Genomic DNA, 27,683 nt, shown 5'->3' with positions numbered 1-27,683 from the left:
TTTTTTCGTGTGTCCTTCCTTCTTTCAACTTTTTATTTTCTTAATTCTTGTCCTTTTCGTACCTCCTCGTTCTTTTCAACACTGTCATTATCATTTCTTATATCCATCTGTAACAAGTTTATCACTATTCCTGTTTTAATTTTCTTTTTTTGTGTGTGTGTCTCCTTCCTCTTTCCCCTTTCTTCCTTCCTACTACCTCCTTCCTCCTCTTTCCTACTTCCATCTTGCTCCTTCGTCCTCTTTCCTCCTTCCTCCTTCCTCTTCCCTCCTCTTTCCTCCTTCTTCCTCCCTCTTTTCTCCTTCCTCCCTCCTTCACGTTCTATAATCCCAAATGCTCCTATAATGTTTGTCCTCTAGTCCCTCGCAGCCTCCAACTCCCCTTCGTACCCTTGTGTGCCGCTGTCTTGTGTTGTAGCCGGCAGATGGCGCGGGTTGGGCACTTGTCCCCCTCAGACATGGCGAAAAGGGACGCCGAATGTCACGGATATTGCTCTGGCCGCACTTGTAATAAAGGATAATAAAGGCGCGTCGTACCCTCAAAAGACCTCCTCCCTTCGACACCCGCTGCTGGCCGCTCCTTCTCTGATTCCCCCCCCCCCACCGTCACACCATCACCGTACACACACACACACACACACACACACACACACACACACACACACACACACACACACACACACACACAAACACACACTCCACCCTTTGTTTATGTTTGTTTTTATTGTTTGTGTGCGCGTGTCTGTGCGTGCGTGCGTGCGAGTGTGCGTATATGCTCATGTTTTTTACTATTACTATTATTTTTTGTCTATCATCATCATCATTATTACTTATCATCATCAATATCGAAATTGTCTCTCCCCCTCCCCCCTTTTTTTTCATCCACTGACCAATAACAGGAAAATATAAAACTGATAGGATATAACATCAAAGCGTGTGTATTTTTTTCTCTCTACCTATTTAGCGTAGAGATAACCTGTCAGGGCCACCCAACACTCATACGTCCGCCCTAATTAGTTATTGTGTTGATGTTACCTGAGCTGCGCTGTGTTTGTATTAATGTTTAAACAAAAGACGCATCTCTCGACTCACAGTTTGAAAGAAAGAAACAAGGTATATATTCGCTTTGTGCAGTTCATCATTTGGAAGTATAATTCAGCCCATCCGAAACTCTACTCATAATTATGGTGAGTTTTAGGAAAAAAATAGCCATAAACTTTTGCTACGTGGCTCAGCGTTCCATAATTTTCGTGTGTGATGGAATTTTTGGAACGTGAATGAAGAGGAATGTGTTGTGTGGTTGTTTGTTGGTGGCGGCGGCCTTTGTTCTGGTATGATTGTAGAAAGAGGGGTTGGGGAGTTTAAGAAGTGGTGAAAAAGCAGTTTTCTTTCGGTTGTAGGAGTAGTTGTAGTAGTAGTAGCAGTAGTAGTAGTCATAGTAGTGGCAGGAGGAGGAGGGGTTGTAGTAGCAGTAGTAGTAGTAGTAGTAGTAACAGTAGTGGTAGTTGTAATAGTAGTAATAGTGGTAGTTGTAATAATAGCAGTAGTTATAGTAGTAGTAGTAGTATTGGTAGTTGTAATAGTAGTAGTAGCAGCAACAGTAATACAAGTAGCTGTGATGTATGGGGTTGATGGGGTTGTGTAGCAAAGCCAGAGGTGATGCTGTGCTGTGGTAGTAGTGGTATGTTGGTGTTGGTGATGGTGGTGGTGCAGGACGATTCTCACGGACATGCTTCCCCTTGTCGCAGCTCATCTCGTCGTGGTGGTGGTGGTGGTGTTTGCGATGTCCTTTAATTTGCTTTTGACGTGATGCAGGTGCGTGAGAACCAATCATGGGGCTACTGAGGAACAAGTGCTGAATTGATTTATTCTTCAGCGGGTTCCTATTATGCAGCTCTGTCTCCCTGTCTTTGTCCCCATGTCTTTCGGTAGTGCTTGCACCTGCGTCGATTGTTGTTTATGTCTATCTGTGTTAGTTTTATGTGCCTTTGTTTATCCGTCTGTTCTCTCTCTCTCTCTCTCTCTCTCTCTCTCTCTCTCTCTCTCTCTCTCCCCCTACTCCTACTACGAACTCTCTCTCTCTCTCCTCCTCTCTCTCTCTCTCTCTCTCTCTCCATCGGCTATTCACTAAAGCTTTTGTTGTTCGTAGTTTTTATTCAGTGTTTTCTATTCTTTCTTTTGTGTCACTGGACTGTACCAACCGCTCCTCTGTTTGCTTGTTTACTGTTGTTGTTTCCGAACGATGCTTTTTAATTGCAGGTAAACTGTCAGGTATGTTTATTCAAAGATCTGACAGGGTACTTAGATATGCACAGATATTTTCATTTATTTACTCTTTAACGTTGAGCATTGGAGCGTCTTGTTTAGTTTATATTTAGTGTGGAATATTGAGTGTCGGAGCTTGCTTATTTGTGAAACCTTATGAGCGGAATGTCTTGGAATTTTCGCTGCCGGACTCTTTTGTAATTCGCGAGGAGACTTTATCGACTCTTCGTCCACAAAGCACCGGAGTCTCCACCGCCGTAGCCGTCGGACGGGAAGGGCAGTCCACGGGGAGTTACGTCAACGTCCACCGCGTATAAAAAGTGTGTTTTTAGAAATTCATTTAGATTCGCTTTGTTGATTTTAATTATATTCTGTTAATTTTCTTGTTGGCTTGTGTGCTGCGTTTCGTTATGGTATATTTCTCTCGTCGAGGTGTCTGTGTTTTTTTGTAACGTTAACTAATTTTTAGTATCATCAAAATATTGTTTCTTGTTAAATATAGTATTTGATTTGTATGTTTTCTTCTTTTTTTGTTTTCTTATTTTTTTCCTGGCCTCATTTTTTTTTGTCAATATCAATGCGAACTTATCTATGGACCTGCCAGTATTTGTAAATCATTTGGCACTTTTAGGCTTGTCAGAGAGTTGGGAGGTTATCTCTTTCTTTTATCGGCATGAAATTCTTACAGACTGTCAAAGTTTTAATACAGGAACAGATGAAGTACATATTAGTTTAGTTCTATCTCATGTTATGGTGCCGTTAAAATGGTCGCTGTATTATACATGTAATTATCAAAATTATAGAGCAATAATGATTTTAAATGATTCTGATATATTGACGCAGACTACGAGTCAAAGAAATATAATATAAACCGAGGTTCTGAACTCGAAAATTGCAAGATGAAAGTGTGCGAAGAATTATTTTACTGGGGAGATGTTTAGGAGAGTAGAAGGAATGAGTAAAGGAACAGTATTTATTTTTCTTCATCATAAAGGATTGTCACAGAGTTGTTGTTTTTTTGTTGGCCAGTCCCGGTGAAGGATTAATGATTTAGTCAATTCCTCAGGCACTTTAGGAACCCGGGAGAATAAATAGGAGGAGGAGGAGGCGGAGGAGGAGGAGGAGGAGGAGGAGGAGGAGGAGATGGAAGTTTGAAAGGTAATGAATAATGAAAAAATGAAGGAAAGAACAGGATGAGGAGGAAGATGAGGAAGAAGAAGAGGAGGAGGAAGAGGAGGAGGAGGAGGAGGAGGAGTAGGAGGAAACGAAAATGTAGTATAAGCACTGAATAATGAAAAAAGGATGAGTAAGAACAGGAGGAGGAGGAGGAGGAGGAGGAGGAGGAGGAGGAGGAGGAAGAGGAAGAGGAAGAGGAGGAGGCGGAGGAGGGGTACCAGGGGCTTTTGCAGTTTGATGTTTTTTTCTCAAATCGTGGCACTGTACCTTGGCCCACGTGCGGCGATGTTTGTTAATTGCAGCGGTAGCCAAATAAAAGTGAAAGGTTATTTGTCTCAACTTTCCCAATTCTTGCCTTAGCTCGCTCTTTAAATGGAAGAAATGCTGCGCCACCTATGACTGTCTGTTGCCTCTATAATACTTACCCCGCCAAAGTTTCCGGCTTCATTTCAGTTCGCGCCTCGGTGCTGAGAACTTATTTGACATTGCCGTACCTATTTCTCCTTTCTATGCGAGTTAACTTATTGCTTATGGTTCAGGGGGTCACGAATCTATTTTATTTACCTTCCGCTCTGTACTATTGCCTGTTGTCGAGTCGCACACAGTACCACTACAGTTTATATTGAACCGAAGGCCTTGTCGTAGTCAATCAAGGTAAAACAGTTTCTTTAGTCACGGTTTTTTGCTGGTGTGCTGTTTGGGACTGATACATGGCCAAGAACCACTGGGAAAGACAGCTTTTTCACAGGAGTAGATATCATGTTAAGTGTCTGAAACTCTAAGTGAATATTGTTGTGAATAAACTGTTTGTGTCTGTCTCTTTGTCTGTCTGTCTATCATTGTCTGTTTGTTTTTTGTCTCAAACACACCTTTTTATCTTTTCCTACCTTATGAGTGACTGAATCCCACCGTGCGGTTATTATATATAAACAACAGTAATACTAAAAATGATAGAAAATATTTTTTCCCACTAGAAAATCACTCGTTACGGGACATTCTTCGTTTCCTTTGTATAGAGCACTTGATCTTTTCTCTCCTCTGAGTAGACGAGTTGCCGTCATTGAGGAAGTGGCAAATGTCGTAAAGAATCAAAGAGTTTTCCGACTTTGCCAACAATATTCTTTTTGCTCTTCCTGGCAATACCTGATGCATCTCTTCCGAGCCACCGAGGATTAAATGTCGGTCGTCTATCCTCCTTGCCTTTCTTTTTTCTTCCTCCTCCTCTTTTTCCTCCTTTACCTCCTCCTATTCCTTCTCCTTCTCTTCTTCTTCTTCCTCCTCCTCCTCCTCCTCCTCCTTGCGCCACTGCCCTCCATTGCCTGAGGTTTGGTAACTTTGTAAACTTGAAAATCTTAACAGCTTTTCGAGTTTACTTACTTCACCAAGTTTGCCAATAAGTGCATTGCTTGTCGGTAAAATGTCGCCGCTAATACCTAAGCCTCAGGTCACTCAAAATCCCGCCAGAATCATGAAAGAGCGGGATCGAGAGGCCAAAATTGTGTAGTTTGTGGGCTACTGGAAGGCTATAAATGTGTGTTTATTTGTTTAATTGTTTGTTTGTGGGCTACTGGGTCGCAATACAGGAAGAACAAGAACAAGAAAAACACGAACATGGTGAATTAGAACAAGAAGAACTCAATGAACAAGAAAAATTAATTGTGTTTGTGTGTGTGTGTGTGTGTGTGTGTGTGTGTGTGTGTGTGTGTGTGTGTATCAACAGGGGCGTGTCTTTGTGCATGTGTGTGGGTGTTGCCCCGAATTATTGCACCAGGAAACCATTACGCAACGTGTCAGTACAATACCTGTCGCTGCCAGTCGAATGCAATTACACGCACGAATGCTAAATTAACTTTCATGGCAAACGTTCTGGCGGTAGCGTCCGAAAAGATAACTGGTGTGCCGTGTTTGTCTGGGTGCCGCCACTCACTCACCGGGGCTGGTGGCGGAAAGCTGGCTATGAAGCGGTCGCGATAGTCATAATGTGAAGAGCAAGATCACTGTATAGCTAGTCGGTGTTCTCAGACACTTCAGCCTCTCACATCAGCGATTTCCAAATGCCAAAAAATAGATCAATCTGACTTTAATGAGCATTTTTCTAAGTCCATGGTACACAAGAAGGGTCAAACTACCAATAGGGGCTCTATCCCAGAACTCTTTACCTAGACATTATAGAGATAGATAGATAGATATATGAATAGATAGATACATTTTTTTAACAGCAAAGGAGTTCGTTCAAAAAAGGAAGCAATAATGAAAAAAAAAAGCCCGCTACTCACTGCTCCTAAAAAGAGTTAGAGGAGTGGTCGAAAGATAGGTCAATTTCGGGAGGAGAGGTGTCCTGATACCCTCCTCTTGAAAAATATATAGACATGTAGCTAGAAACACACATATATACATAGATACATACATACATACATAGATATAGAGGTAGACAGAAGGACAGAGAAAGAGAGATCACTATCATCGTTTCCTTGCCACCTGTCTTTCTAACCTGGTCTCCCTTGCTCTCCTTACCATGTCCTCCTACGGTATTGATTTAGGATTAGCCGCCGAGGAAAGACGTATCAAAGCTCCCGGGACACACTCTTGGAAATTAACCTCAGAAGATTAATTCTCCCCCACATAGTGCTGCTCCTTCTCGTCCTTCCTTCTACTCCTCCTCAAACAGGTGTCCCAGAGGGGTGGTTCGCCAAGGGTCATGATTGGTGAAAATATTAATTCGGTACACTTATATTTTCCTCCTCCTCCTCCTCCTCCTCCTCCTCCTCCTCCTCTTCGTCGTTCTCCTCCTTCTTTCACTCTTTGCTGAGCCATGTGTATTGAGACAGTCAAAGAGAGGGCGAGAGAAAGGAAGATAGGGAGAGAGGAAGCAGGAGACGGTTTAGTATTTAAGGAGGAAAAGTTAGGAAAGGAATGAAAGGGATGATGTTCCGAACGAGGAAGATCATCGCTAATTTAACCCAATAGCAGCACGCAGGATGAAAAAAAATGTTGCAAGGCGATTAATTGCCTGGACAATCAGTAGGAAGAGACAAAGTAATTAGGGAATCTCAAAGCACGTTTCAGGAAAAAATAAAGGAGTTTCAATTAATCTTAGTACATACCGTCTCTAGCACAGACACACACACTCATGACTCGGATGAATGAGCTTGATGTGGTGATGTTGAGTTCGTTGACTTTGATGTAGAAGTGGATGTTGGTGGCGAAGGATCTGCCTCTGGACAACGCAGACAACCCCAACAGAAACCTGCTTACTGAGAGAGAACCGGAAGACGAGGTTCGAGTAAAAAAGGGACAAAACAAAAATTAAAATCACATTCGGACGGTAAAATGAGACTAGAGAAAAGAAAAAAAAGAAAAAAAGAAAAAAACTAAAGTCAAAATAAAGATAAAAAAAGAAAGAAATAATAACAATCGAAAAAAAAAATCAAGATAAAAAATAATAATACAAAAAAAAAAAAAAATCACATTCGGACAGTAAAATGAGACCAGAGAAGAAAAATAAACTGTGTCAGCAAGAAGAGTGGAGAAGAGCAGATGTCCTCAGGGAGTTGATTAAGACTTGGAGGCAAGAACAAGGCCACGCAAAAAAAAAAAAAAAAAAAAGAAGTGTGTCGCTGCACCTTTCAGACGTTCCAGTCACCAGCTGGCGACGAGGAAAATGGGTATAATTTGACGCTCCCCGCGTGGCCTAGTTCAAAAGAAAGAAAAAAAAACATGTAATTGAGAGACCTCGTTCGTTGTGGAATACATTGAAAATTACATACATACGGTTTCAGTGAAGGTTGCAAGTAAATACTATTGCCTTGCTCTACTTTTTTAGCAATTATATAATTTTTTTTCACGAGCAGTAATAAGTAATTACCTTCTTGATTTGCTATTTTTTTTCTTTTTAACTTATGATACGGCAGTAGACAGACTAACAAAACCACATTGCTCTGTTTGTTTGTTTCTTTGTCAGCTGTTATCTTGACTAACCCGTCTGCTGCGATTGGAGCGACTTAGGCTTTCACTGGTAGCCTGATAACATACAGTCCCATGTCTTTCTCTGCCTCGGGGGTGGAGAGCGGAGTGTTTCCCCTGTGGTATGGGTATGCGGGCTATCCCCTCCCAAGGTGTAGGACTACATTTTTCTTCATTGAATTGTAGCAGACACTTTTTGATCCATTCCTGTAGCTCGGTGAGGTCTTCTGGTAGAAAATTTGCAGTGAACGGGCTAAGCATTACTGGACAGAGGGAGTTACGTGAATTGTTTAGAAAATTGTGTTTCATTGGTTAGTTTACTTTTTTTCACAAACTCGCTGGGAAACAGAAAGAGAGAAAAGTGCGTTCCCTGTGTTTGATTGTTGTCACATCGTCCGATTTTATCAACTTCACAAAGTAATGTCCCACAGGATGTTACGGGAACAACAATAAACATAATTTAGTAGTTTCTCCTGGGAAGCAAATCACTAGGAGACAAAATGGGATAGATTCAGTTTCAATGGTCAAATTGTCACATCAACAGGATAATAAGGTTTTGCAGATGTGTTGCTTTAATTTCACAGACATCCCAGTCAGTCAGGCGCCGGTCGATATAACGGTTACCTAACGAGGTTGCTTTTCGCGGCTTAGTCAGTAATTAAGACGTGGTAAAAACTTGGTGTCCGGGGAGGGCCAGACACGCAGGTATGGGCCCAGGGGAGGCGCGTCCGTTAATTGCTTGTAGGTTAAAGGACTTGTGATGGCCGGCCGTGAGGTGTTGCTAATAAGTTTAATGTACGTCGTTACAAGAAACCCATATGTATGATTGATTTGACGGTATATTTTGTATACTGAAGAAAAGAGTATACTAATATTAAGAAAAATGTGTGTGTGTGTGTGTGTGTGTGTGTGTGTGTGTGTGTGTGTGTGTGTGTGTGTGTGTGTGTGTGTGTGTGTGTGTGTGCCTTAATTTGCCCTTCTGCTTCTGTATACCTGCACAGGTGTTTTCCTGACCTCTTTAGTCAGTGTAGCAGTCTGTATTAATATTTTTATCTCTGTGTCTAAAGCAGTGGACAGGTGCTTTTTAGTCCCGGTAGTGTCGAGCAGCACCTGTGTTTGACGAGGTGAACGGCTCGCTAAAGGAAAATATATAATTTTTCAATATCAGCCTTTATGATCCATTCATTTTCATCGTAGGTACTTATTCTAACATCCCTACTCATAAGATATAAATGGCTTCAGCGATTCATCTTTTACTTCAAAGCTACTAATCTGTTATTGAAACAACCAACGAAGCGTAGTTTTATATTATATTTACTTTCAGTTTTGGAAATGTGAAATATCAACATAACGGAGCTTCCAGTAGTGCTGGATGGAGTTCGGTGTGCAGCGTGAGCCCAGCAAAGGCTTCACTTCAAGCATAAGGTGAGCGACGTACAGCCCTTGTGTGCCCCGGGCAGGTAATGCAGACTTATAGAAAATTAAATTGGATTGAAAGGTGAATACGGAATAGGACAAGGGGTGATTCAGAGCTAACACTCTCATTCACACTCCTGCTCCATCTCGTCCTCCCGCCTTTTATTCTCGCTCGCTCTTTTGTGCTGAGGTTCATTGGAGAATTTCCCTTTGAACTTTCGTCTATTTCTGCCTTCTTTTATAGTTTTTGTGTCTGTCTTTCTGTCTGCCTGTCTGTCTTGTGTGGTGACGCATCTGATGCGTGTGTGTGTGTGTGTGTGTGTGTGTGTCTGTGACGTTGGTTGTCTTTTTCTGTGTGTCTGTCTGTCTAGTCTGTCCGTCTTTGTGTGTATGTCTGTCTCTCTGCCTGTCTGTCTGTCTGTGTATGTGTCTGTGTTTTCTCTCTCTCTCTCTCTCTCTCTCTCTCTCTCTTATGCAATCCCTCCCCTTTGTAGTGACTCGTTGCCACCTTTTAATTACCTATTCATTAATCTCTTTGTTGAAACTTTCTTGCTTTGATACTTTCTCATGTTTCTCTAATTATTCTTTTTCCTCACCGCGTTTGTAGCTCATTTCCCCCACTCCCTCCTGCCCCTCCTCCTCCTCCTTTACTCGTTTTTTCTCTCCTCCTTTTCCTTCTCCTCCTCGGGCTTTCTTTGTTATCTTTTCATTCCGTTCTTGTTATCCTCCACTTACACTTTATCTTACAGTGTGCCCTTGTCTCTTTTTTCTCTCCTCGTTTGATGCTCTCCATCTTTTTATCGGACGTCCTTCTTTCTTTCTTTCACGTCTTTTTTTTAATTCAACGTCTATTTATTGATTTGATTTTTTTTGGTATATTATCATCTCTTTTAACTCCTACGACTCCTTTCACCTTCTCGTACTTATTTCCGTCTAATTCACCCGCCGTTCTGTTTTCCCCTTTTTCCTGTCCTCCCTCCTGTTCCTCCTTTCCTTCCTTCCTTCATTCTCTCTTTTTTTTTGACTTTCTTTAAAATTTGTTTCTCATACATATACTTCCGATCTTTTCCTACTTTCTTTACTCCCTCTCCTCTCCTCTCTTCTCCTCTCCTTTCCTCTCCTTTCCTCTCTTCTGTCATTAATTCCGCACTCTTCGCCTATTTCCGTCTCTCCCTTCCCACCGACACTGTTTTTCCTCTCCCTTACCACTTTCCCTTCACACTCCCTCCACAATAACCTATGTTCCAACGCCTCACACTCTTGTTACTTCCTTCTTTTCTGATTCCTGTTTTTTCTCTTTAAGCGGGTAACTTTTTTTTTGTGTGTGTACAAGTACGGTTTATTATTTTGCTCTCTACTTAATCTGCTTTTTTTGTTGTTGTTGTAAATGTAAATGACTGGGGAAAGTTTATTGTTATCTTCTCAATTTCACTTTCACTGGCCTAATATTTTTTCCTCCTTTTCCTCCTCCTCCTCTTCCTCCTCCTCCTCCTCTTCCTCCTCCTTCTCCTCCTCCTCGTCCTCCACCTATTTCTCCTCCTATTTTTGCTCCTCCTCTTCCTCCTTCACTTCCTCTTCTTCCACTAACCCCTCCTTTCTAACGTTTTCTCCTCAAGTCATTTTACATTTTCTCAACTCGTTCTTGATCTTCCTCTATTTTCTTGTATCTTTTGCATTTTCAGTATTTATCTTTTTCCCTCTCCTTCCCTCGCTCTTCCATCCTTCTGCTTCCTGCTTCCCCTTGCATCTCCTCGTCTGTATTAGCTTATTGCCTTACCTGCCCTTCTTTTCGTACCTTAATTAACTTGTCGCCTTTCCTTACCGTCTCTTTTAATCCATCTTCACCTTTACTTTTCTAATAGCCACGTGTCTCTTATTTTCGTGAGACTTCTCCCCGTTATGTCGTCCTTCTGCTTTTGAATTTCACAGTTCTTTTGTCTTCTTTTCCATTTTTAATTTTTCTCCTCCCTCATCTTCACCTTTTCTTTTCTCTTAGTCATCTGCTTTTTTTTAATTTTTGTGGCTTCTTTAATTTCTATCGTTCTTTTGCTTTTTCATTTCACAGTCCTTTTGTCTTCCATTACATTTTTTTCTCCTCCACTCAATTTTCTCTTTCCTTTAACGTCAATTATCATTTTCCATTCTCATTTCCTTTATCCCTTATTTCTTCCTCCTCCATCTTGCCTCCTGCACCTTCTCATTCTCTGCCTTTATGCTCTTTCTCTTTTTTCCTGTCCACCCCATTTCATTTTTTTTCCAGGCCTCACATCCGTATTTTTTTTCCTTCATCCATTTATTCCTTCTCTATTCGTCTTCTTCCTCTTGCTCTGTTTTTATCTTTTTTTTTTGGACGGTTTATCTTCCTCCATCCTTTACGCACACCAGTCCTATTTCCTGTATCCATTCCTCCTCCTTTTCCCATCATCCATTTACTTCCTTTATCCGCTCCCTTCCTCTCGCAGTATATATATATTTTCTTCACGGCCCATGTGTCCACCTTCTCCATCCTTTACGCCCTCCAATCCTATTTCCTACATCCATTCCTCTTCCTCTTGTTCGCTTGCTCTTCCCTCTTCCCGGCACATCTTTCTCCTCCTCCTCCTCCTCCTCCTCCTCCTCCTCCTCCTCCTCCTCCTTCTTCTCGTCCTGCCATTTTCTCCCCCACACAAAACTTCTATTAGTCTTTCCGACGCTGTAAGTCATAGGCTGCAGCGCTCTTCTCGTTTGTCAGTCGCAGCTGCGTGTCTGTCTGTATGTCGGTCTGTCTCTCTGGCTTTCTGTTGGCCTGTCAGTTTGATGGTCGGTTGCTGGTGATGTTTTATGTGTGTGTGGGTGTGGGTGTGGGGGTGTGTGTGGGGGTGTGTGTGTGTGTGTGCCTTTTGTCCTCCTCTTTTTCTGCATTATTTCTTTTGCCATCATGTTTTTTTTTTTTTTTATTATTTGTTTTGAAGTAAGGGAAAAGTTTTTGATTTTCCTCTTTTTGCGCTGCTGTTTTCTTTTCCTCCCCTTTTTTTTGTCTGCCTCATCTTCATATATGCGTTGATTTCATGTTTGGTTTTTGTATGTTTATTTATCTGGGTAGCGTAGTTTTAATACATATCTTTTGGCTATACATATATATTTTTTCTTTCCCGATGACTTCTTTTTTGGACATCAGTTAATTGAGTGTGTCCTTTATCTGTTCTTTTTACCCGAATTAATTGAGTTTGTTTTTGTAGCTTGATATTTTTCAGCCAATATTTATTTAGCTTTTCTTTTTACCTCAGTCGAGAATCACAGTCGAATGGATAAACAGATAGATACACAAACAGGCAGGTAGATAGATAGTTAGACCGAGAGATAGTGATGAATAGGCATAGATAGAGAGGTAGGTAAATAGATAGGCAGGTAGATGTTGAGGGTAGAAAAGGGAAAAAAAAAACGAAAACGGTAAAGGTTGACCCATAGATATACGGGCAGCAATATTGGTTAGGGGACGAAATAAAGAAAATAGAACCACCGCTGAGGAAGAGGAAAACAACGCGGAAATAAAAGAAATAAAATAAAAGAGGCAATAGGATGCGGGAAAGGACATTTATTCTGATTGCGGGCAAATAGAGAAATGTAAAAAAAAAAAGAGGATGTGTGTGTGTGTGTGTGTGTGTGTGTGTGTGTGTGTGTGTGTGTGTGTGTGTGTGTGCGTGTGTTGTGGCTACTTCCCTTGTTCTTTTTGTTGTTACTACTGTAGTTGTTTCTTTCTCCTCCTCGTTCATGTCTTTCTCTGTCCTCTCATCATCGTCATCCCATCTTCCTCCTCTTCCCTCTTTCCTTCCTCCTTCTTCCCCTTCTCATCCCCCCCCCCTCTATCACCAATGCCTCCATTTATATCTTCAATTCCTCCAACTCTTCATATTTCTATTTTTTTCTCAGTTCATTTATATATATTTTTCATTATATTTATCTCGTCCTTCCTGTTTTGTCTCCACTTTCTTTAATAATCTTTCAATATTTTCCACTTTTTCTTGTTTTCTTCATCGTTCACGGAAGGCACAGCAATCTCTTCCACTTTTTTCTCCATTTTATTCTTTTCCTTTTATTTCTTTCCACTCTGCTTTTTGTCTCATCTTTCGCTCTCACTTTTTTTATCCTTTTCCTTCCAATGTTTCCTGTGGTTTTTATTTTCTTGTTTCTTTTCGTTTTTCTTGTTGACCCTGCAGCCACCCTTCGGTTTCTTTTATTTTTTTCATTTTTTCGTGTTATCCCTTGTGACTTTTCTGCCTCCTTTTCCTCACCCACCTCATTCCCTTTACCACGTCTCCCATCACCCCAAGGCTCACATATTTTCTCCTGCCTCACATCGTTTCACTTATTTTTCTCGTCATTCTTCCCCTTCTTTCCCTTTTCCCACTTCATTCTTTCTTCTGTTTCACTCATCCCTCCTTCCTTCTATCTCAGTCCACGTTCTTTATCTCCCTGCTCTCATCCCAGCCTCCTCTCCTCGCACCAATTATTCTTCCCTCCTACCTCTTCCTTATAGTCATCCTCCCTCTTCTCCTTCCCTCTGCCCTCCTTCCTACCCTCCCTTCCTCTCAATTCATCGTTTTTTCCTACCCTCTTTCCAGCCTCCTCCTCCTTCTGCTATGTCTCCTCTTCCTCCTCTTCCACTTTCCCTTCCTACTCCCCAGGCCCAAGAATCGTTTTCATAACAAATGTGTCAACTGGGTGGTGGTGGTGGTAGCGGTGGTGGTGATGGCAGTGATAGTGGTGGTGTGGTGGGAGGGGGGGGTCGAGGTGGTGGTGGAGGTGGTGGTGGTCGGCCTGAGGTAGCTTTTACACTATCGATCACCATTACGGTACTTTATACGCAAAGTTGGCCCTGCATAGCGTAACCAGTGATAGAATCCATTTCGTCGAGAAGCACCCAACTTTGAAACCTGTATGTAGCCTCATGGTGTGGTGGTGGTGGTGGTAGTGGTGGTGGTGGTGGTGGCTGAAGACGAGGAGAAAGAGGAAAAGTGGAGCAGAGGTAGTGGTTGTGGTGGTGGTGGTGTGTGGGGTGTGTGTTGGGGTGGGGGAGGATGGTGGTGGTGGTGGCAGAAAACGAGGAGAAAGAGGAAAAGGAAGTGGAGCAGAGGTAGGTGGTGGAAGGGGAGGCGGAGGCGGAGAAAGAGGAAGAGTATGATAAGAAAAGGAGACGAAAAGAAAAAAAGGAAAAAGGGATATTAAGGAGAAAGAAACAAGAAATAGTAAAGGAAAATAAAGAATGAAGAAGAAGGATCCGTGGAAGAGAGGCTGGCTTAATAAAGATAGGTAGAATAAGAAGAAAAGGAAAGAAGAAACTTATAAGAGAACAATTATAACTGCAGACGAGAGAGAGAGAGAGAGAGAGAGAGAGAGAGAGAGAGAGAGAGAGAGAGAGAGAGAGAGAGAGAGAGAGAGAGAGAGAGAGAGAGAGAGAGAGAGAGAGAGTGTGTGTGTGTGTGTGTGTGTGTGTGTGTGTGTGTGTGTGTGTGTGTGTGTGTGTGTGTGACTTGACGGGAAAGATAGGGGAACGATAAGAGTAATATGAAATCTTGTGTCAGCTGGAGTAGGAGGAGGAGGAGGAGGAGGAGAAGGAGGAGGAGGAGGAGGAGGGCTTGATATTAAGGAGGAAGTACGGGCAGGAGGAAAGTAAAGATTTAGAGTGCGGGGAAGGATATGAAAAGTAGCAATGGTGATGGCGGGAGAGGAGGAGGAGGAGGAGGAGGAGAGGAGGAGGAGGAGGAGACATAAGTGGAAGAGGAAGAGAGAAGTAGAGGGAGAAGGAGAATAAGGACATAAAGAAGAAGAAGAAGAAGAAGAAGAAGAAGAAGAAGAAGAAGAACGAGATGAAGATATAGATTGAGAAGAAGAAGAAAAAGAAGAAAGAATAGAATAGAAAAAGAAAAAGAAAAAGAAGGAGAAAGAAAGAAAGAATGAAGAAAAAGAAAGACAAGAAGAAGAGGAAGAGGAGAAAGAAGGGAAGGGAGGGAGGAGAGAAGGAGGAAAAGGAGGATGATATTAAAGAAGAGGTACAGGGAGGAAGAAGGCGATGATTTAGATTGCGGGGAAGGATAAAAAGTAGCAATGACATTAAGAGGAAGAGGAAGAGGAGAAAGAGGAGGAAGAGGAGGAGAATGTAGACGAAGATTGAGAAAGAGCGAAAGAAAAAAACGAGAAACAGAATAGTCAATACCTCCAAGTTGCATTAATGACTCAAAAATGGAGGAATTACAAACTTGGGATTAGCAATATTTTCCCGGTGAATTAATAGCGCGAGAGAATATTAATGATTTGCGATTTTTTCCGTCCTGTCGGCAATTACCTGTTGAACCGAAACATTACCTTAATTGAGTTTTAAACGTTGTAATTCCCTTCCTCGCGATGACAGAGGGTAGGGCTATGTGGGAATTTAAAGTGAGATGACAGGCCTAGTTGAATGATTGGAAAGGGAGGAGGGGGGGAGAATTGAAAGGGCCTAGAATGGATTGGCGGCCTGGCTTATGGAGTAATGAAGCTGCGGGACAAGGATGAAAGGATTCTAGATGTTGAGGAGATAAATTTAAATGACAGAAAGAAATGGGATGTTGACGAGTGATAAGAATAAATGGGATATTGTTGAATGATGAAGAAAAGCAGGATGTCGTGAAATGAAAGAATAAAGTTGCAGAAAGTGGAGTATGAAGAGATACCAGAGGATGCTGAGGCGTATGTAAAGGGCGAAGAAACAGGATGTCGTGAAATGAAAGGATAAGGTTACAGAAAGTGAAATATGAAAAGATACCAGAGGATGCTGAGGTGGTTGTAGAGGGCGAAGAGAAGCTTAATATAGAAAGGAGATACAATGCAATAATGGAACACTGAAGAGAGAAGATTACGAGTTTGTGGAGATGAAGAGGGATTGTAGGAAAGGGAAGAGTAAAGAAGGAATGTAGAGAAGACAGGATGGGATGATGGAACAAGGCTGAAAAAGACAAAAATAGATGCTGTATCATTTAAAGAAGTGTGTGAAATATTTCCTGGAAGAGTTAAGAGAAATAGATGGAGGTAGAAGACGTATAATACTGTGATTTATCCGAATAGATTCTCTCCGCTTCTAAAATCGCATAAATGGTAGAACTTTTAAATCAAATTCGCGTGTATCTGCACGAATAACCATCTGCATGTAAAAACGTTCATGATGGAAACCAAAAACACGAATTCGTCAGGAAAGGAAAACATGCGCGGGCTGTAGAGGTAACAAGGGGAAAAGCCGGAAAGGGTAAAACATAAAAAAACATCATAAATAAACTGCAAACACACACATGAACACACACTTACATCCAAACAGTCAGGCAGTTAGACACAGACAGCCATGCAAACCGACGGAGAGGGTCAGGAAATAGACAAACAGGCAGACGGAGAGACAGTAAAAAAACAACAACGAAACAAACAATAAAGAAATAAAACTTAACATACAGACAAACAGAAAGATAAACAAACAAATAAACAGACAGACACAGACAGAGAGACAGACAGGCAGGCAGAGACAGACAGGCAGACATAAAGACAAGCAAAACAGACAGACAGATAAACACACGAACAGACACGGGCATCGAGGCAGGCAGACAGGTGGATTGGTAGATAGACAAAGACAGACAGACACACGGACAGACGGACACATACATTGGCCTTAATAATAGCAGCACACGCGGTCACTTCATCACCTGGCGCGCCGGCCGACCTTGACTGAACGACCTAAAAAACTTAACTTTATTTCGCTCCATTTTTTTTTCAAGGGTCGAAGTGAGACGAGAGGGTGGGAGGCATGGGAGAGAGAGAGAGAGAGAGAGAGAGAGAGAGAGAGAGAGAGGGAGAGGGAGAGGGATGCAAGGACGATTAATTAAAGAGGAGCGGAGGACAAGAGTGGCTAGGACAGACAAAAAGGTATGAACGAGGAGGAGGAAGAAAAGGAAGAAGAGAAAGATAATAGTAATAAAAGGAAGAATAAGAATAAAAATGATAAGACGAAGAAGAATGAGAAGGAGAGGAGGAGGAGAAGGAGGAGTAAATAAGTCCATGCAACATAACTACAGAAACAAGAAGAAAAAAAAACTTAGACTTAAATCCTCACAGACATATAGTTTGGATCCATTAATATAATTTTCCTGGGAGGGAATGAGGGACCGAAAGAGGGAGTTTTAGAGACACTGAGGATAAAAAAAAAAACAAGTAGAGAGAGAGAGAGAGAGAGAGAGAGAGAGAGAGAGAGAGAGAGAGAGAGAGAGAGAGAGAGAGAGAGAGAGAGAGAGAGAGAGAGGGGAGGGGGAGGAACCATGTCTTTACCAGGAAGCCATTGAGGTTCTTCATAACCTAATCAAATGCCAACTGAGTCTCTCTCTCTCTCTCTCTCGTCCCTTATCTCTTTTTTCCATTCTGTCTCCGTCATTTCAAAGCTTTTATCCCTTTTCTCTTTCTCTCGTCTTCTCTTTTTAGCGTGTCACTCATTCTTCTTCTTCCTCTTTCCCTCTCATTTTTCTCGCCATTTTTCTCATTCTCCTTCCTGGCGTTGTCTCATAATTCGCCTCCTCGTCCTTTCTTCTCCTTTACTTGCCCATCAGTCTTTACGTTTTTCCACTTCATTATTCGCTTCTTCTTCGTTATTGTTCTTCTTTATCAATTTTTAGCTCATTAGTGGACTGTTCTTCAAAGCTTAAATGTGGTTTTATACGTGTTTTTTCTTTGTATCTAAAGTGTTTTTTTTTTCTTCAGTTTAATAGCCGTTTGTTTTTCCTTTCATCTTTCAACGGCCATTTTTCTTGTTTCCATTTTGGTCTTCTTTATGTTTCTCTGTTTGCTGTTGTGTTCCTGTCAGTGTGCTAAACTTCTCCTTTTTTTCCCTCCTTGCATGTCTCTGTTAAGTTTTGTATCTCCCTCACACTTCCGCGTTTATTTTATTTGCTTATCTGTCAGTTGCTCTAAATTCAGAATGTCTTGTTATTGTCCCGTTCTGTCAGCCTGTTTACGTCGCCTCCTCACTGCTTTGTCATCATATACCTTATCTCTCTCTCATCGTTTTTCCTTTCCTCCCTCTCTCCCTCCTCTCTCTCTCTCTCTCTCTCTCTCTCTCTCTCTCTCTCTCTTTTCCACAGCACTGTTATTCCCTCCTCCCTAACCTGTTCTTTCCTGTCGAAACTGCCTCCTCTTCCTCCCCCTCCTCCTCCTCTTCCTTCTCCTCCTTCTCCTTCCCTTCCCCCTACCCATTCCCCTTCTAGTCTTTCTCCTGCAATTTATCTTTCTTCATACTCATCTACCTTCTTCTTTCTCATCCTCATCAGTGTTTTCAGTTTTCTCTTTACACCAATTCTTTTCGTTTTTCGATATTGCGTAAAGCTACATTGTGCTTTAGATGTAAGGTATTTCTTGGGAGAGAGAGAGAGAGAGAGAGAGAGAGAGAGAGAGAGAGAGAGAGAGAGAGATGAGAGAGATGAGAGTTGGAAATGCCCTTTTATTTGCAATGTCTCCCCATCATATTTTTATCATCTTCTCATCTACTACTATTACGCGGACTCCCTATCTCTCATTCTTATCTCCTCTCCGGTTCTTTCTTTTTCTTACTCTATCACTATTACTCTTCCATCCATTTTTTATTACTGGATGGCATGAAGGAAGAGTGAAGGAGGCATATTTGGGTAGGCTCCCGTCATCCTTTCCTTTCCTCTCACTTCTTTTTTTTTTCATTGCCTTTCAGCTCTATTCTTTTCACGCTTGTTTTTTCTTTTTTCATCATTCCATTTTCTTTATTTGGTCGTGTTGGGCCTCGTTTCATTTTCTTTCCACGTTAAAAAAAAAAAAAAACGGAACACCCGCCATCCACCTGCTTTTAATCTCTCCCTCTTTTTCCTCAAGCACATGTATCATCGTGGTATTTTTCTTTATTTTTTGTCTGTTTTTTCTCTTTCGTATTTTAAACTGTTCTTTTCCTGCTATTTTAAATTTGTGGTTTGTAGCCGGTGTGTGTGTGCGCGTGTGTGTGTGTGTGCGCGAGTGTGCGTGTGTGTGTGTGTGTGTGTGTGTGTGTGTGTTTGTGTGTGTGTGTGTTCCACCTTCCTAACGCCCACCTTTCATTTGCACCACTCTCTCTCTCTCTCTCTCTCTCTCTCTTGCATCTCTCTCTCTCTCTCTCTCTCTCTCTCTCTCTCTCTCAGATGATAATTATTTCTTGTCTTTCATTAACTCACCGTGTTTTTTTCTCTTTGTTTCCTGTTTTGTGGATATTTCATTGGTTATATATCGTTAGTAATGCGTTCTCTGTTATTTATTATGGATATTAATTGATTTTGTATTTGCGAACGTGATATATTTCCATTTCTTTGTCCTCTAATGTGTGTGTGTGTGTGTGTGTGTGTGTGTGTGTGTGTGTGTGTGATTTATAACATCTCCTGGGAAATACTTTCAATATTTTTTCTCTCTATATATACGTACCTCAGATCCAGACAGGAGGTAATTATCTAAAGTTTAAACGAAGGGCTACAGTGATTGATAGGCCAAGTTTCAATTAAGTTTACCTGCGATTGGATACTTGTTAATGGAGGTAAATTAGATGTAGTTGTTAATTAGCAGGTCGTTAGGGAGTGATTAATTAATTAGTACACGTCTGCCTGATAGTGTTGGCGTATCTTGTTTATTGTAGGAAATGAGACTAACGAGGGTGATGTTGATGGTGCAGATAATGATGATGGGTGATGGTTACGTATATTGATGCACGTATTCTGTTTGCAGTTTAAATTGGCGTCTCTGAGGGATGAAGATACTTTAAGCTTTGTAAATAGTAAAAATTTGTATATTCTAAAGTTAGGAGCCTGCACACACACACACACACACACACACACACACACACACACACACACACACACACACACACACACATCACCAAGTCAGTGTGTGTCACCTCCACTCTGGGCATCCTTCGAGCTGTATCTTCTTTTATTTCTTTTCCTTTATTCTTCCATGAGAGGAGTTGAATCCCTTGTATCTGCGAACCTCTCTTGAAAACAGCCTCCTTAGCATAATAAATTCTTAATCTAGACACCGCCGCCTTCAGCAGTAGCGTTGTGTCTTTCTCTCAGTTTCTTTACCTCTCTCGTTCTTTGATTCCCTTTTTTCTTTACACTATTCAGTTGTTTTCCACATTTCCTTTTAATGGACTTTTATTGCGGTCATTATCTTTCCTTCTTGTCTAATTCCTCGAGTCTCTTTTCTGTGTCCACTCTACATATTTCATTTTTGTTTTTGTTTTTCCATTTAAATTCAATATATTTTGCCATATCATTTTATCTACACCGCCTTCCCTTCGTTATTTTCCTCAACTTCATTTATCTTTCCTATTCAAGAAGTATTTATGTCGCCATTGTAACCTTGTCTCTTCCTCTCCTTTCTTTCCTCTGAACTATCCCTCACTCTTCTATCTGCACCAACCTTACAATAGGAGAACACATTCCCACATTGATTACTATATGATTTCTCTCTCTCCTTTTCTACTTCCTTTCCTCCTACTTCCCTCCTATGTGTTTCCTTTTCTCCGTAGCTAACGCGAAAACAATCAAATCCTGACTTACTTTGCTGCAACACGAGTGAATTGAACGTTCCTTTCTACGTGTACGCATATTAATTAAGTATTTTAATCTGTTCTGCTGGCCAATGAAATGCTTGAAAAATTGAGTAGACTAAAACAAGAAAATGTCATAGGAGTAAAATCTTTCTCTTGTCTGCTTCTTCATACACTACTGTCAACACCACCACCACCATCATCACTTCCTTCTCCTCCTCCTCCTCTTCCTCTTCCTCTTCTTTTTCTCTTCCTCCTCCTCCTCCTCTTCATTCTCCTCCACAATTGAGGGAGATGGCGAGGAACAAGAAGTGTGCCAACTCATAAAAACAGCGAACTTGTCTATGGCTCTTATCCTCCTTACGCTTGATTGAGGCCGTACCCTCCTCATCCTCCGAAGGGCCCTTCTTCCTCCTCCCTTCCTTTGTTCTTTTCCTCCCTTCCTTCATTTCTTATTTTCCTCCCTTCCTTCCTCCCGGCCTTCCCTCTGTCCTTCCTTCCTTCCATCGTCCCTTCTTTTCTTATATTCTTCCTTCTTTCCTTCGAGTCTTTAAGATGTATTTATAAGGATTCCTCAACTCCTTGCGACTCTTCTCCCACTCTTCAAAGCCTCATAGATGTCCGTTCTATTTATCTTCGTGCGGGTTGCCACTTGTCTACAATCCTTCCTTCCTTCCTTCAACTCCTCGCATTTCCTGCTTCCTTCGTTTGTTCTTTCGTTCCTTCCTTCCTTCGATTCTTTCCTACTTCCTAATTTCTTTCTTTCTTCCTAGCTATCCGTCCTTCCTTCCTCCCTTCCTTTCTTTCTTCCTTCTTTCCTTTCTTCATTCTTTCCTTCCTTCTTTCCTTCCTTTCTTCCATCCCACTTCTCTTCCATCCTTCCTTCCTTCCTTTCTTCCTCCCTACCTTCCTTTCTTCCTTCCTTTCTCCCTCCCTCCCTTCCTCCTTCCTTCCTTCCTTCCTTCCTTCCTTCCTTCCTCCCTCCCTCCCTCCCTCCCTCACTCACTCACTCACTCTCTCCCTTCCTTCCTTCCCTCCCTCCCTGCTTCCTTCCTTCCTTCCTTCCTCCCTTCTTCCAACCACAATTTGTCCCTGTACCCGAGGCTTATTCCTTCTGCGCTCTTATCCTTCTCCCTCTCCTCGCCCTCTCCTCGCTTAGCAGTTTCTCTTCCCGTCTCCGCCTTGCACCAGCACTTAATCTCCGAATCTCACGTTTAAGTGGTATAAGGAAGGGGAATAGAGGCAAGAAGAAAACTAATAAGACGAGAAGACAGGTAAAGAAAAGTGTAGGAGATGTGAGTGACTGTAAAGCGAGCGAGCAAAGATGGGGGGGAGGGGGGAGAGAGAGAGAGAGAGAGAGAGAGAGAGAGAGAGAGAGAGAGAGAGAGAGAGAGAGAGAGAGAGAGAGAGAGAGAGATTGTATAAGATATGAACAATAATCCTGATGGTACATAAGGATAAACAAGTACAATAGAATAGGAACGAAGAAGGAAGAAAAAGAAAGTTAACGAATAGAAGGGGAAAGAGAAGGAGCAAGAGAAAGGTTAAAGATTAGTGAGGCAAAAATGTGAAGAGAGACGTTGAATGGTGAGGAAGAAAAGGGAGAGGGCAGGGAAGGAAGGAAAGACGGAAGGAGGGAAGGAAGGAAGGAGAGTAAGAAAACGGAGGGAAGGAAGACAAGAGAGAAGGATGTCAAGTTAATGAGGAGGGAGAGGAGAGAGAGAGAGAGAGAGAGAGAGAGAGAGAGAGAGAGAGAGAGAGAGAGAGAGAGAGAGAGAGAGAGAGAGAGAGAGAGAGAGAGAGAGAGAGAGAGAGAGAGAGTAAAAGAGAGAGAGAGAGAGAAAAGTGGGGAATAGAGGAGGTTAATTAGCTCTAGGGGAAAAGAGGTCAAAGAGGAGGAGCAGGAGGAAACATGGAAATATGGAAACATGGACGAGCAGGCAGCAGAAAGCCTAGTGGCTCACTGCTAGGCTGTCTGCTGTCAGTGATTTAATCAATCCGTCAGCCACAGAAGTGGCTTGCGGAAAGGATTAAAGCACTTCTGTACGTACTCGTGGATGCATTCAGTTCACTCCCGACGCAGCAATGTGGCGATCAGTGTGATTCTTAAAGGAGCTGATTGTTTCCGCGCTAACTACTTCTGCAGGAAAGCTGTTCCAGTGGCGGAGGTCTCCCCGCAATCGTCTCTTTTCCAACGTGAAGAGGTTGAGTCTCTTGAGGCGTCCTAAATAATGGTGTCATTTTCGAAGCGTGTCGCTGTACTCTCGAGTAATTCAATGTCAATCTTGTAATTAGCGGATCAGAATTGCACAGCGTATTCCAGGTGGGGTCTTACCAGCGAATTTTACAAAGATAACACAACTTCCGGCGTCATAAATTTGAAGTTCCTCGCTATGAACCCGAGCATAGTATTGGACTTGCAGTGTTATATGTGTTTCAAGTCACTGTTGATAGTGACTTCGAGGTCTCTTTCCTCCTGCACTGCCTGTAGTGGTTCCCCACCCATGTATGTAGTACGTGTGGTTACTATTTCTGGACCCGACCGACTTTACGTTTAATAGTGTTAAAGGACATTTGCCACTTTTCTGACCATTGAGTGATCTGGTCTAGGTCACTCTGGATAATTTTGAAAACGTACTGAGCATCGGAAGTGATGGTGCTGTCTTCAAGAAGCTTAACGAGTTTGTCTCTGTCTTCTAGCGAACTAACTTTTCCCGCCACTGAAGTCTAGTTAATGTGTTTGTATTTTAAGCCCACGCCTTTATCTCCTTTTTTGTAGATCGGTGTAACGTTCGCTTACTTCCAGTTTTCCGGGACTTTGTTTTGTTGTAATGACCGATTATTGATGGCGGAGGAGGAGGAAGAGGAAGAAGAACAGAAAGAGGAGAAGGAGGAAAATGAAGAAAAAGCGAAAGGGACATAAAGAAAAAGGAGGAGGAGGAGGAAGAGGAGGAGGAGGAGGAGGAGGAGGAGGAGCAAGACTAATTGTGAGTAAGGGACAGGTTCATCAAAGGCTATGGAGGAAGTTTCTGTCCCTAGAGATTCGCTTTACGTCGTCGAAATTCGCAAACTTCAGCCTTCGTTAGTTAGGTGTGCTGGCCTGATAGGAGAGAGAGAGAGAGAGAGAGAGAGAGAGAGAGAGAGAGAGAGAGAGAGAGAGAGAGAGAGAGAGAGAGAGAGAGAGAGAGAGAGAGAGAGAGAGAGAGAGAGAGAGAGAGAGAGAGAGAGAGAGAGAGAGAGAGAGAGAGAGAGAGAGAGAGAGAGAAATATTTCACAAATATTCAACCTACACATACGTCATGGTACTAACCAGTTGTTCTGTCTGTAATTCTCGATAAAACGACATCAAGCGGCCCCATGACGCTGAGTGTCTACCGTTTAAAGTTTGAAGGTGCCTATTGAGTGTATTTTTAAATGAATCCCTTCCTTATTCCGATCTCGTACAACGACGTATTTGTAAAAAAAATCTCACCAGTTTCAATGTATTTAATTATTGAAGCTTAGTGCCAGTATTTCATGTTCGCGACGTATCGTCATTTATACATAGTTTGGATCTATCAACATTATTTAAGCCATCAGTTTAATAAAAATACTCTCCCCACCTCTTTGGAAGGCTTCGTATCTGCTGAGGGAACTTGTTAAAACACGAACGAGGGTTCAATACACAAGAAATAGACATCTTGGTAACCCGACGCAGTTTTTTTTTTTTTTTTTTTTTTTTTTTTTTTAGGAAATTCCTGTTAGCAAATCCAAAGACATTGTATTCACTCTCCCAATATATTGTTGGGAAAATTTAGGACCCATTCAGGAGGGGCCGTGCCATTCCATAAGGACATTATCAAATAAGGATGTTAGATGACTCAGCATCTAACTTTGTCTCTCTTTGTAGGTGATGTTATTTATTCTCAGTTCTTGGTTGGGTCTGTTTTCGATTTTTCTGAGTGTTTGAAAACTTCATCGATGCTTTTACCTATATTCGGTATGCATGGTGTTTTCGTTTATGGAATTGTCATCGTTGTCGTCGGTAATAACCGCGTAATCGGTACTGAATGCTAAAGGAAATAATTAGTAAACATGTTCGCTCTAGTTCCAGTTGGTTCTAGGCCACTAGGTTAATTGCGCTGCCAATTAATAGGCATATCACTGTTACTGTCATATTTTTGCTGTATTTGTATTTGAAGAAAGAATAAATTAGTTTTACAATATGCGACAAAGATTGATGGCTGGCCTCAGTAATTTTACGTCGACTGCGATGTCAGAAGAATTGAGGATGAGCGTATGGATGTATGCGGAGTGAGCCAGCCAGGAAATGACGACGTGTGGACGGTGTCATTTCGGGTATACACAATTCATGATGACGCCCGAAACGTGAGTGCAGGAAATGTTTTCCCTGTACAGAAAAGAGAGGAGGAGGAGGAGAAGAGAAGAGGAGAGGAAAGGAAAGGAAAAGAGAGGAGTGGAATGGAGAGGAAAAGAGAGGAGAGAAGAGAGAGAAGGCGGTAGTGATGTTGCTTTGGAAAAGTAACCTGAATTAATGAGTGCGATGCCAGTGAGGAAAGAAGAAAAGGTATTCCTCATTTTGTTGTGTGTTCCAAAAGATCAAAACAGTAAAATAAATCCAAATATGTACCATGGTTTGGTACAGAAACGAAATCCGCACAAAATATGCTCGAGTGGACATCAGTAGAGCGGAAACTAAGCAATAAAAAAAAAAATAATAAATATTGAAACGTTTTGAAGACGGCTCGCTTACCTTTTCATATGTTTTCTGACCTGCAAATAAAGACTGGCAGGCTGCTTACTTTTCCCGAGTGTCGCAAAGAGGAAAAACAACCCAAGCGAGGATGAGAAACAAAAACAGCGACTGAATGTTTTTCGGAGTGAGAGAGAGAAAGCGAAATATGCTTGACTGGGGACGTCTACTCAAACAGATCGGCGCCCTAAAACACATATTTGACAAGGCTTTCCTAGGGGCTTGAGGCATTCCCACAGTTACATGTATGACCCTGCTGGTAGTTTGACCCTTCTTCTGTACTCTGAACCTAAAAAAAACTCATGAGAACCAGATTAATTTCCTTTTTGACCTTTGGAAATAGATGATGTGAGATGTGGAAGGATCTGAAAATACCGACACTGGCCTGGATCAAAAGCATTTCCGTCATTTCTCCTCCTCCCGTTTTCTCCTTGCCTCACCTTATCATCCGTGCCCTCCTGCTGTTTGGACGACATCTTTTTACTTGCGAGCTTTTTTTCCAGAATCTTCCGCTACGAATTTGTTGTTATTTGAAGTTATATGCAAAATACCACTTTCTCTTTTCATCTTTTGTGTTTTTTTAATGTGACGATTCCTGAATTAAGGGTTTGCTTCATATTTTTTTTATTCTATTTAGTTCGTAATTTTCTTGTAGTTTTTAGTGTGATCTCTATTGCTTTATTTTGAATTGCACCGTTTTACAATATACTGTTTCCTTGTATTGCAATTTCCATTTGATACTTCAATTTTTCTTTTAATTTCTCCTCTTTTTTTTGTTGTTGTACCTTTCTTACCCTCTCGTTCCTCGTCTTTGCAACACAGTTCTCTTTTCTGCAGTGTTTCTTTCTTTCTTGCCCTGCCATTTGTCTCACTGAAATTTTACTTCTTATTTCAGTGCTTTTATTCCTTGCAATTTTCCATACTATTTCGACTGCGCTTCCTTTTTCTCATCGTTCTTCCTCTAACCCTGCCTTCTATATCCTAATTTCTACTCCCTATTCCGCCCATCTTCCTCCCTTTTCTTTTCTCTTTCCCCAACTTGCTTCTTGGGTCTGGTTCTTCCACTTCCTCATCAAGGCAGGTTTTGTATTCGTCACTTCTGTCCATAGGCTACTGTATACCCGCTCCCTCGTCCCTTGCTCCTTCCTTCTATCCTCTCCTTTGTCACCAACGCGTTTTCTTGTCTCTGGCTTACCCGATTCTAACCTCACACTTTTCCTTCACCACTCAGTTCTTATTTAACGCATTCTTCCTCTCTCCCCCTCCGGTTTTTTCTTCCCCACATCATCTTTTCCTACCTTCTCTGCGCCTGTTCTATTCTATATTGATACTTCTTCCCCTCCCCCTTTTCCTATTTTTGTTATCCTCCATAAGCTCGTTCATTTTTATTTTCTCTACTTTTATTACTACGCCTTTCCTCCTTTGTTTCTCTCCTCAATTCCCTCGTATTTTTCTTTCTTTTGCTCACACTCTCTCTCTCTCTCTCTCTCTCTCTCTCTCTCTCTCTCTCTCTCTCTCTCTCTCTCTCTCATTTATTCTCACCTGCACACCTGCTTTGATCCCTGACACGTGTGCTCTTCGTTCCTCGATTTCTTTCTCTCCATCTTTTTTTTTTTTTTTGGTCCTGTCCTTGCCCCTCCCTTCATTGTCAACACCCGCACATGTCCCTTCCAAAATCCCCCACCTCTTCTCTTCCCGCTTTCTCTTTGTCATGTACGTTTTACCCTGCTCCTCCTCCTTTCAGCCTCCTTTCTTTAATCTATTTAAGCTTCTCTCCCTTCGTCTCTACTCTTTCACATGTTTCTTACCAACACGTTCGACCCATTCTCCCTTTACTCTCACATCCTTTCCCTTACGTACTCAAGTATCTTCTCTTTTTGTCTTTTCTCTGACTTCTCTCTACCATCACGTTCTACACCTCCTCCTTCCTTCATTCTCCTTTCTTTTCTTATACCTTCCCAAAATTTTCCCCTTTTTCTCTACTCCTACACTTTCCTCACAATCATCTTCCTGGAAACGTTTGCTCTATCTCTCCTCCTCCCTTCACTCTCCCATTTTTTCCTCGTGCCTACTCAAGCTTCCCCCCTCCACAACTCTCTCACATCTTTTTCACCGTCATACCCTTGGATACTTACGCTCTACCATCCTCCTCCTTACCCCAGTTCCGTCGCTTCGCATCACGGTGAAGGAAGCAGAGCTGATTAGTGGTGCAGCCGCCCCTCTGACGGCAGCCTTTTATCGTTGATTGAAGCCCCGGAGCACAGCGGCAGGAGAGGTGAGCTGAGGAGAATCTGTTTTCCGAGGGTGGGAGGGCGGAGGAGGGTGGCAAAGGAGGTTAGAGGTTCAGATTGAGGAGGATGAATGGATGTAAGGAAGGAGAGAGAAAGAGACGGAAGAAGGAAGGAAAGGAGGAAGGAAGGAGGGAGAGAGGTGGGAGAACACAAAGGGACGGGAGAAATGAGGTAGGTAAGTGCCCCGCTCTGGAAGATGATGGAAGGATGAGGAAGAGGGAGTGAGAGGGAAGAGTAT

The 27,683-nt window shown here is 42.1% G+C and overlaps 1 long non-coding RNA gene across 1 annotated transcript in view; it reads left to right on the top strand.

Moving 5' to 3' along the window:
- Positions 1-27,418, top strand: part of LOC126996685 (uncharacterized) — a 50,785-nt gene extending 23,367 nt beyond the window's left edge. Inside the window, exons 2-3 of the long non-coding RNA XR_007751358.1 lie at positions 8,726-8,826; positions 27,317-27,418. This is a non-coding gene — a long non-coding RNA (uncharacterized LOC126996685). The remainder of the gene's footprint in view (positions 1-8,725; positions 8,827-27,316) is intronic.
- Positions 27,419-27,683: the final 265 nt, after the last annotated feature.

The sequence above is a fragment of the Eriocheir sinensis genome, chromosome 10 (genome assembly GCF_024679095.1).
Source record: "Eriocheir sinensis breed Jianghai 21 chromosome 10, ASM2467909v1, whole genome shotgun sequence".
Lineage (NCBI taxonomy): Eukaryota > Metazoa > Arthropoda > Malacostraca > Decapoda > Varunidae > Eriocheir > Eriocheir sinensis.
The sequence above is the reverse complement of the archived record's forward strand: the minus strand, read 5'-3'. Positions and strand labels throughout refer to the sequence as shown.